Source organism: Mandrillus leucophaeus, unplaced genomic scaffold (genome assembly GCF_000951045.1).
Source record: "Mandrillus leucophaeus isolate KB7577 unplaced genomic scaffold, Mleu.le_1.0 Scaffold194, whole genome shotgun sequence".
Lineage (NCBI taxonomy): Eukaryota > Metazoa > Chordata > Mammalia > Primates > Cercopithecidae > Mandrillus > Mandrillus leucophaeus.
The window spans coordinates 3,963,431-3,975,229 of record NW_012101965.1 but is presented as its reverse complement, the minus strand read 5'-3'; the positions used below and the strand labels follow the sequence as shown (position 1 = coordinate 3,975,229).

General features: G+C 37.4%; 1 pseudogene; it reads right to left on the bottom strand.

Moving 5' to 3' along the window:
* Positions 1-7,943: 7,943 nt before the first annotated feature.
* Positions 7,944-8,972, bottom strand: LOC105538558 (annotated as a pseudogene).
* Positions 8,973-11,799: the final 2,827 nt, after the last annotated feature.

Below are 11,799 nucleotides of genomic sequence, written 5' to 3'. Positions count from 1 at the left end.
GGCGTGGTGGCAGGTGGCTGTAATCCAAGCTACTCCATAGGCTGAGGCAGGAGAAACGCTTAAACCCAGGAGGCGGAAGTTGCGGTAAGCCGAGATTGTGCCACTGCACTCCAGCCTGGCAGACAGAGCGAGACTCCATCTCAAAAAATAAATAAATAAATTAATTAATTAATAAAAATTTGATGTGAGTGATTATATCCACTAGTGGGATTGCTGGATTGTATGGTAGTTCTATTTGTAATATGTGAGGTAATGAGTATATATGTATATATCCAAAGAAAATGAAATCAATATGTCAGAGTTATTTGCACTTTCATGTTCACTGCAGCATTATTCCTAATAGTCAAAAAATGGAATCCACCTGAGTCCATTAGTGAATAAATGGATAAAGAAACTGTCATATAGATACACAATGAAACACTTTTCAGCCATAAAAAAGAAGGAAATTTTGCCATTTTTAACAGCATGGCAATCTTTTTGAGGAACTTCTATATTGTTTTCCATAATGGTTGTACTAATTTTTATTCCCACCAACAGTGTGCAAGGTGGGTCATTCACATCCTCGCCAACACTTATCTTTTGTCTTTTTGATAATAGCCACTCTAACAGGATTTTCTTATACACATTTACCAAACTTCAGTTTGCTGCAGAACACAATTACCAGATATTTCAGTGGGGGCAATTGTTGCTGTAATTACAATTTCACTTGCCTTTTGTGAATGTCCCTGTGACACCAAGGCATGGGAATGACACGTGTAAAGGCAGAACAATATCACTCCATAAAGAGATGATCTCTCATTGTGATTTTAATTTGCATTTTCCTGATAATTAGTGACATTGAGCATTTTTTTTTTTCGTATACCAGTTGGATATTTGTATGTCTTATTTTGAGAAATATTTATTTAGGTCCTTTGCCCATTTTTAAATTGGGTTTTTCATTTTCCTGACTTGAGCCCCTTAAATATTTTGGCTATTAACCCTCTATCAGGTATATAGTTTGCGAATATCTTCTCCCATTGCATTGGTTGTTTCTTCACTCTGTTGATTGTTTACTTTATTGTGCAGAAGCTTTTTACTTTGATGTAATACTGCTTGTCTCTTTTTGCTTTAGTTGCCTGTGCTTTGGGGGTCATATTCAAAAAAATCATTGTCCAGACCAACGTAATAGAGCTTTTCCCCTACGTTTTGTTTCAGTAGTTTCATAGCTTCAGGTTTTACATTTAAGTCTTTACTCCAGTTTGAGTTGAGTCTTGTATATGGTGTGAGATAAGAGTCTATTTTCATTCTTTTGCATGTGGATATTCAGTTTTCCCAACACCATTTATTGAAGAGACTGTCCTTTCCTCACTGTGCATTCTTGGCACTTTTGTTGAAAATGAGTTGGCTGGAAAAGCCTGGATTTATTTCTGGGCTCTCTATTCTGTTCCTCTTGTTGTGTCTGTTTTTATGCCTGTACCATGCTATTTTGATTACTATGGATTTGTAGACTATTTTGAATTCAGGTAGTGAATATGTGCTAATTTTCAATTAGCAGAAAGCTCAAGCAAAACACCCTGAGTATATATGAAGCAGTTCTTTATATGGCCTTCACGAGGATTGGCCTCTCATAGGGCTCGGTTTTTGTATAACTGTTAGTTTTAACTACATCCTAGGTTCTAGAGAAAATTCTGGAGCTGAGACTTAGATATGCATTTGTACAACTTCCTTGTCTGCCAATTTAAAAGTCAATCTTACTGATAATCCCTATGTTTCTTTTATGCTTATTTCCTCTTATCACTCATTCGTAGCTAATATACTATGTATTTCACTTGCTTATATGAACCCCATCATAGCTCCATGGACATAGCACCATGGGAGCAGGAATTATCTATTTTGTTCATTGTCATAGTCACAGTGTCAAGAGAAGTGTTTGGCACATTGCATGTGTATAATAAATAATTTTGAATAACAGCCAGTCACACTATTTTATATATCCTATTTTAGTATTTAGGCATGGTAGATATTTCATGGGTATTTATATATTTCCAAACTTTGGAAGGAAAAAAAAAAAACACTCTATAGAAGGCAAATTGAGAGGCCTGAAAGTTTAGAAGTGACAAGCAACCTAAAAATAGCCACACAGTTTTAGTGATCAAAATCAATTTTTGTCATTAATCTGGATTTACTAACTTCTCAAAGTTACCATGGTTGTAAAAGTGACTTTAATCTGCTGATGCTCTGTGGTGTTCTACAAGATTGCTAAATTGCTTTTATATGAAATTGGATAAGACATAACCCTTCTCCTACCTTATATATTATTTTTAGCCATGAACCAAATTTTTCTAGCTAAGCCAATTTAAAAAATATTAGAAATGCAAGTGTATTGCCATTGTTCTAAAATGTAGTTTTAAAATTCCATTTTTCAAGGTGGGATTTGTGATTATATGTGAGGTGCTTCATTGTTTCTCAGGTCACTTCCCAGTCAAAATCAGTCCATTTTGCCATTCCTGAGGAAGGGTCTGCTCTGTGTGACTCACAGTTACTTCCATGAATATTTATCCTGCCTGTACTGTTGGAATCACCTTGAGATCATGTACAATTAGTTAGGGTTGATAGAATTAGTAATGCTACTGGTTGTGTTGCACCGTCTATGGGTCTCAGTGAAGTGGGACCCAATCCCTTCTCCCCATGACTCTGTTTTCTGTCTCTTCTTGATTCTGCCTGCCATTTTGGGGGTGCCAATTTATTTCCTTAGTAAAAACAACAGTAGTTATATATTAAGATACAACTATATTATTTGTTTTTTTCTTAAATGCACTATTACTTTTTGTCTTTTCATTGATTAAACTTCAGGCAAAACTTATTTGGCTGTGTTGAAGAACATTTTGCAATTTTCTTTTCCCTGTGTCTTGCACACTTTGTAGCATTGTGCTCGTGTGTACTCTCTTTGTAAGTTCGAATCTATTAAGTGACTGTTCTTTTCGTAAATCCTGTATAATACTTGATTTTCATCATTTATTTATATTTTGTCACCTGTACTCTCTTGTCCTGAGTACAAAGAACACATATTCATCTCTGTACCTTTTTTGTTTATTGATAGTTTACACTTTCTTTGAACAATGTTTAAATGTATATTTATTTATGTTTGCTTATCCAGTCTTATAAAGAACAATTTCACAAGTATTTAGTCCCTGCTCATCTTCTTTTGATATTCCTAATATAGTCTAGTAATGGGTTACTTGGGATATTTATTCTTCTGTATTTTAAAATCATGAATCTCAAACAGCTCTATCCACCAAATAATCTTTTGAACTAAAAAATGCACACAGACAGACTACATTTTCAAAGGATTCAATTTCAAAATAAAGTTACTTCCTACTCAGCCCTGCAAAATGAGGTATCTTCTCTTGATAAAGTTGTGCAAATAATGAATTTCAATCATTGAAATATTCTAAAAATGTGTTATCTTGCCTAAGTAATTGCTTCTATGCCCTTAGCAATTAAAAAACATGAAAACATAAGCCTTTGTAAAAGCACATATTTTTACCTTCCATTTGAGTAATTTTTATTAGTGAAGGAATTTTGTATAGGTATATATTTGTGAAACTTTTTAATAAAATTGTGTTTTTCTGATTATAAAATGATGCAGTTTCATTAAAAACATTTATAAAGCAGAAAAATACATAGAATATAAAAATCATCCATATTTTCATAGCCAGCAAATCATTGTTATGTTAAAAATACATATCTATAAAAAATAATTTTTAACAGAACTGGAATCATATATAAGTTCATTTACTGCTTGTCTCTTAACCATAATGTATAATCTAATGGTTAGTGGACAATTCATCATATGATGTTTTCGTTATTTAATAAATTCCTCATTCTTAGACATTTAGATTATTTTCATATTTTTCACTGTTATGTATAATGATGTGATGAACTTTTTAGAAAATAAATAATCATATGGTTTTCTGTTAACTGCCTTACATACTTTATTTGGAGTTAAATCACTGAGTAAAAAGATTCACATCTCCTCCCACACTCTGCCTTCTCTTATGTGATTTAGTACCTTTTGTTTGCCTTAATCTCTTTCTGCAAAGTAAGAAAGTGATCTGAAAAACTAATTTATATACAGTGTTGTTAACTTGTATGTGTTTTCCTGTCCCTTTCCCTTGCTCAGCTGTCCTAGACCAATTTTGAGAAGCAGACTCCATAGACAGAGGTTTATTTGCAGGAGATTTAGTGGGGAATGTTGTCAGCAATAATACAATAAGGGGAGTGAAGGAAGGTGGTTGAGAAGGAGAGGCTGAACTCGGGTGCAATGACAGGAAGGTCTCCAGCCATCCCAAGGGGAGCTCAGGAGCTCAGAAGGCCCCTCAGAGTGTTCTTGAATTGAGACAGGTCTCTGAATCCAACTTCCTCCTGCCACTCCCATTGACCAGTCCTTAGTTTGGTATAGGGTGCCTTGGGCAAGGCAGTGGACATACTCAATAGCTGGGTAAGATGAGGACTTCATCCCAAAGTGGCCATCTGGGGAGTGAACCACTGGTTGTTCAGCATATCAGCCTTGTGGATTTTGTGCTATCAACCAAGAAGGGGAGTGGGGGTGAAGTGTAAGTCAAAACAGACGATTCTCCACTGGGAAACTCAGTCTTTCTTGCCTGTTACCTAAGTTGGAAAATGTATGTGAGGAGGATCTTCCTCAGATCTCCTCGGCCTCTTTCTCATAATCCTGCTCTAGAACTCAAAATGTCCTGCTCTGTGACTCAAAACCAAACATTGTTATTTGTTGGTAAAGGGGGCACCTAGAAGAATTTATTGACCGAGCTGTGACTTTAACAATACATTATTTTATGTATCAATGTCACCAGTTTAGAGGATTTCAGTGCATTAACAAGTCCTACTGTGAAAATAACTATAGTATTACTGATTATATAACAAGGTGAAATACTATATTTTGACCATTAAACTATTTTTTTAAACTAGGGTGACATTTAGCAATTTACCATTTCCAGTAATCTAAATGTTTATGTCATGGAAATCACATATTAAATTATCTGGAAATTTATTTCTCAGGAAGATCACTAGGGCACCAGAAAATAATAATAATTAATAACACAACTATAACAACTTGACATTTTATAAGGACAAAGTATACAGGTTAATCACTAATATTGTAATTTTTTTAACAGCCATTGAACTAAATTTTGACAATTGAAAAAAAGTTAATTATAAACTCCTGATGATTTGCCTTCCACCTCCAAATAGGCCACCTGTCATTCTTCATGAAATATTTATTGCATGGGGACTGGGTGTGGTGGTTCATGCCTGTAATCCCAGCACTTTGGCAGCCAAGACAGGAGGATCACTTGAGGTCAGGAGTTTGAGACTAGTCTAAGCAACAGAGTGAGATCCTCTCTCTAAAAAATATATATAATTTATTGCATAGGAAGTATTTTGGGGGGATAGTTTAATTACTGTTGTACCTGGTTGTACTTGATGAATATTCACATTTTTTTCTGCTCTCTAAAATGAAAATTATCATCATTTAACAACACTAAAATACATCATGGAAGCATAGTTCTTTATTGCCATATTTTGGAATAGGGGTAAATAGGATGAGAGTCGTTTAAAATACATTTTACTCTGTCTCTCTCACTGAATGAAAGTATGCATCCTGGACAGAATACATAAAGCAGATATTTGAGAAATCTAAAAAATAAATAATAGCAGATGTAGTGGGAGGAAGACCGGAATTTGTTCATTTTTTCCTCTGGTATCTTCTGGCTTAGACTCAAGGCAGCTTGAGACCTGAGAGAGCACCTTGTCATAAACACACAGCCGCAGACGCCATTTAGTTCAGACTCAAAGAGCATGAAAGTGGCCTCTTGTTAGTGGCAATGGTGGCAGTGAACGCTCTCAGAGGCTTTAAATTCTGAAGGAAGAGAACTTTGATTTGAGGAAGTCTGGTCTCAAGATGGCAGAACAAACCTTGCTGTTTTTCTATCTCCATCCTCCCACCACTTAGTGTGGAAGCAGCGGCAGGAAGTAGGTGGCAGAGAAGGGGGTAAATAAAGCCCCAGTTTTTTGGCTGGAGGACTGAAAAGAAGAGCTCCTAGGAACCAGTAAGTGGGAAAGAGATAACACAGAGGGAGAAGCTTGGGAAAGGTGCCCCATGGAGTTGTTTACAAATTTCTTAGCTCTTTTTATGGCCACAGTCCTCTGGTGAGGACTGATAGTAGAATAGTATGCTTTATGTCCTTACCTGGTTGGACACAGCCTTTATTATTTATTTATTTATTCAGCAAAACACCTTGTCCTTGTTGGCAAGGTGACCTATGAAACGTGATGGAGTCTTTTTCTAAGGCGGAGCGACTTATGTCAAAGGCTCTCTTTACATTACGGGCTCCTTACTTAGTTGCTCAGCATCTCAGGCTTGCCATCTGGAAAATGGATAGAATTCTCACTATCTTCAAGAACTGTTACGAGGATTAAATGAATTAACGTACACTAAGCAACTGAAGCTAACAAATATTTCTTTCCCTGTGGCGTTTGGTTTTCAGCTTTCCTATCCATTTCCTAAGCATCAGACCATTAGTTTTCATGTTTAGCACTCCTTTAGTCTGTAAATTTTACTAAGTTGTAGGATAATCTAGAAGCTTCCTAAGAATCACATGTTAAATAAAAAAAGAATAAAGGTCTTAAAGGAAGGAGTGCTAAGATAAAATCTATGGTGACCTGCTGCCCTTTTTCTTACTTCTGAAGAGTTGAGGTTGTCAGAAAACTAATATTTAGATATGGGCTTATCTGGTTCATAATACTCTAAACAACACTGCTATCATTACTATTATTACTAACTAAAACTACTTAGGATGTGTCAGGTATTGACATTCTACATATATTAATTGAATTCTTACAATAACATGATAAGGTGGGTACCATTCTTATTCTAATTTTACAGAATACGTAACAAAAACATCACTTTATTGCCCTAGTCTTATTATTCGTATTATTAAAAAAAAACTATTGAGTACTGGTCTTAAATTAATTATAAAGTTAGTTAATATTTGGTTATCTTTTTAGGATAAAAACTCTAGCTAAAATGAGCCTTAATATGGGCAATGCTTTTTTTCCTACTCCATAAAACAGATCAACCCTCTTTGCAGGCTTAAGGCTAAAAACCCAGAATCTAGTAACTTGAGTGTTGGAGTTGCATCAAGGTTTTTGCAATGTAAATTCCTTCCATTACCTTAGTTCAGGTCCTAAGCTTCTCTAGTTTAAATTATTACGATTGATTTCTTTTTATTTATCTATTTTTTTCGAGACAGAGTCTCACTCTGTCTCCCAGGCTGGAGTGCAGTGACGTGATCTCAGCTCACTGCAACCTCCGCCTCCCAGGTTCAAGCAAGTCTCCTGCCTCAGCCTCCTGAGTAGCTGAGACTACAGGCGCCCACCACCACACCCAGCTAATTTTTGTATTTTTAGTAGAGATGGGGTTTCACCATGTTGGCCAGGCTGGTCGTGAACTCCTGACCTCAGATAATCCACCTACCTTGGCCTCCTAAAGTGCTGAGATTACAGGCGTGAGCCATTGCGCCCAACCTATTACAATTGATTTCTTACTGAGCATAGCAATCTCTTTTTCATTGACTGCATCCTCCACCCCTACTGCTTGAATTATTTTTATTATTTACATGCCTGGTTTAAAAAATAATGGCTGCTCAATAAACTAGGAATTTTTTTTTTTTTTTTTTTTTTTTGGCTGAGCACAGGGAATTTTACTAATAGGACATGACAAGGTGGAGCTCCCTAGGCCCCTCCTTTTTCAGGTGGTCTGCGTTGAAATTGTGAAGAGGGGAGATCCTCAGTGTCGTGAGGTCTGAGTGTGGCAGGGACTTCCCAGCAACTGAGGATCTCTCTCTTCCTCTTGTACTCTCGCTGGGGCTGGTGGTCTGGGGGCCTTACTCCTTGGAAGCCATGTGAGCCATGAGGTCCACCACCCTGTTGCTGTAGCCAAATTTATTGTCATACCAGGAAATGAGCTTGATAAAGTGGTCTTTGAGGGTAATGCCGGCCCAGCATCAAAGGTAGAAGACTGTGTGTCACTGTTGAAGTCTGAGGAGACAATCTGGTGCTCAATGTAGCCCAGGATGCCCTTGATAGGGTCCTCTGAAGCCCGCTTCACCACCTTCTTGATATGATATTTGGCAGGTTTTCTAGATGGCAGGTCAGGTCCATGACCAATATGTTGGTGGTGGGGACACGGGAGGCCATGCCAGTGAGCTTCTTGTTCAGCTCAGGGATGACCTTGACCATTGCCTTGGCAGTGCTAGTAGATGCAGGTATGATGTTCTGGAGAGCCCTGTGACCATCAGGCCACAGTTTCCTGAAGGGGCCATCCACAGTTTTCTGGGTGGTAGTGATGACATGGACTATCATCCTGAGTCTTTCCACAATACCAGAGTTGTCATGGATGACCTTGGCCAGGGGTGCTAAGCAGTTGGTGGTACAGGAGGCATTACTGATTATCTTGAGGCTGTTGTCATACTTCTCATAATTCACTTTCATCATGAACATGATGGCTTCAGTAGAGGGGGCAGAGATCATGACCCTTTTCGCTCCTCCCTGAAAGTGAGCCCCAGTCTTCTCCATGGCAGTGAAGATGCCGGTGGACTCCACAACGTACTCAGTGCCAGCATCGCCCCGTTGATTTTGGTGGGATCTTCCTCTTGGAAGATGGTGATGGGATTTCTATTGATGACAAGCTTCCCGTTCTCAGCCTTGAAGGTGCCATGGAACTTGCCATGGGTGGAATACTGGCCTACATGCTCCTCAACTACATACTGGCCTACATGCTCCAGTATGTAGTTGAGGTCAATGAAGAGGTCATTGATGGCAACAATATGCACTTTACCAGAGTTAAAAGCAGCCCTAGTGATCAGGCACCCAGCATAGCCAAATTCGTTGACTCCGGGCTTCACCTACACCATTGTGTCTCAGGGATGTGGCTGGCACTGTGCTGCACAAGAAAATGCGGCTGTCTCTAATGGGAGGAGAAGGGAGCCAAAATAGGACTTATTCTATGCTTCTAAGAACTGAATCCTGGCCTCATTTATTTCTCTAATACTGTCTCCTCTGACTGAAAGTAACAAACAGAAAGCCCCTTATCCAGTCACACAAATACAGTCATCATTCATGCCTTTGCTGCAGAATGTATTTGTCACTCTTGATTAAGTTGTGATGATAATTTTATTGTTTACTATTTATTGAGGACTTACATTGTACCAGGGTTTGTTCTAAGCCCTTTATATGGACCTATTTTATAGATAAAAGAGCTAAGTTTAGGGAAATAGTTTGTCCAGTGTCATACATTCTGTAAGTGGGGTTGCTGAGATTTGAACTCCCGGCATTCTAATACAAGCCTGAGTTTTTAGCCATGATACATATTGCTACCTGCTTATTTCTCACATTGAGGAACAGAAAGGATCACACTGACACTGCAAACCTAACGTACACATCTTGTTTCCAGGAGGCAGTAAGATAAATTGCATGGAAGGTCTGGTGGGAGGAATTTGGATGTTGTTACTGTCCCTTACCCCGAAGGTAATTATAAAGTCTTTTGAGCCCAGAGCTTGGCAATAGTTGCCAGTGCTGATAAGCCAAAGGTGGGGTATTTTCCTTTTTCCTCTGGTTAAAGATCAATTCACTTCTTTCATGTTTTCTTTTTAGTTGATGATAAAGGAGAAGAATAAAAGGATAACAGATGTGAATACTTAATCATGTTGCTTAATATTATGGAGTGACATAAAAATATGGTTTGCTTTATCTAGACAGATGTGGTTTTATAAAATAATCATGGTCTTTTTGTTTGCCATGTAGAATAATTATGCACAAAATGGGAGTGTACATTCTGGAAAGGTCATCCCGACTTTTAAAGGGTTTCTTTAGGCATTCATGATTGTCGCTTTCTGATCAGTATGGGACAAGTTGGAATACATAAAACCATTCTGTGTTAAAGGAATATTTCAAAGATTCCATGTTTAATGAAATAAAGTATTACCTAGAAATTAGAGAGTTGTCGTTACTTGCACTAATTTATTCTGAAGTTTTCTGAATGCTCTTAAAAATCTGTTACTTTTTCTTACTTTCTTATTTCTTCCGGAAATACAGATTTCCAATGCACTTAGCTTATGCTCAATATTGAGTGAAATAATTCATTTAGCATATCTATGATGAAACTAAATTAGTAATTCAGAGTAGTTAAAATTGCAGTGGATGCTGAACTGATCCAAGAAACAGTTTCAACCTTGTGAACTGGGTTGGAATTAGCAGTCTATCATTAAATAGTAATTAAACATCAAAGGCTTGAAATGGCCCACTATGTGCAACAGAAAGTTTGTGTGTTAGAATAAGACACTTGAATTAATATACATTTCATAATTTTATATAGCAATTATGTGGTGATAAACAGTGTAATTATTTTATTTTTTATGGGTTCATTGTCTACATTTTATATTTTACATAGTAGTTATGGAGAAATGGCCTACTCTGTGATGATAAACAGAAGACTTTTATTATTTTTAAACTCATTTTCTAAAAAGATAACACAAAATTGATTTATTTTATTTTATTTATTTATTTTTGAGACAAGGTCTCACTCTGTTAATGCAATGGCTCAATCTTGGCTCACTGCAACCTCCACCTCACAGACTCAAGTGATCGTCCCACTTCAGTCTCCCAAGTAGCTGGGACTACAGATGCACCACTATACTCAGCTAATTAATTTTTTTTTTTTTTTTTTTTGGTAGGGACAAGGTCTCACTATATTGCCCAGGCCGGTCTCAAACTCCTGGCCCCAAGTGATCCTTTCATCTCGGCCTCCCAAAGTGCTGGAATTACAGGCATGAGCCACCATGTCCAGCTAATTTTCTTTTAAATCCCTATACAGAATGTACTTTGACTATGGATTTTGTTTTTGTAACTTATATTTGAAAAATGTCTCTTTTAAAAATCATACAAATATTGAAAGTATTTGAGAGTTTTTAAACTAAATCAGGAATTTGTTTTAACATCTATTATTGGTCATCTGAAGCCACAATACTTGGTTTTTAGAGCCATTCCACTTTATGATGTGAACATGCATGATGCATGCAAGGAAGAGTAATATTTCAAACTATATGCAAAATTGTCAAACCTTGTATCTTTGGTATGTGGGAGGTTGGGGAAGTGAAAAATGAATTCGTTTTATTAGGGGCAGTGGTATACCATGGGGTATGGGTCATGATCATGAATCACAGGGAAAGTGACGTAGCATTTGGGATTGATCCCCATGCCACCAGTAAATCTTGGCCCAAAGCAAATAGAAATAGCACAGGAATTAAGATAGCTAACATTTGGCAGGGCATGGTGGCTCATGCCTGTAATCCTAGCATTTTGGGAGGCTGAGGTGGGCAGATCACAAGGTCAGGAGATCGAGACCATCCTGCCTAACACAGTGAAATCCCCTCTCTACTAAAAAAAAAGATACAAAAAATTAGCTGGGCACTGTGGCACGCATCTGTAGTCCCAGCTACTTGGGAAGGTGAGGCAGGAGAATTGCTTGAACCCGGGAGGCGGCGGGTGGAGACGGGCGCAGAGCGAGTCTCCATCTCACAAAAAAAAAAAAAAAAAAAAAAGGTAGCTAACATTTATCAATGGTTAATTATGTAGCTGGCACAGTCCTAAGTGTTTAAAGTGTATTAAATCATTAATTCTCACAGAAACCTTTAAAAATGAATACTGTTATTAACTAGATACCAGCAGGGGTGAGTATTGTAT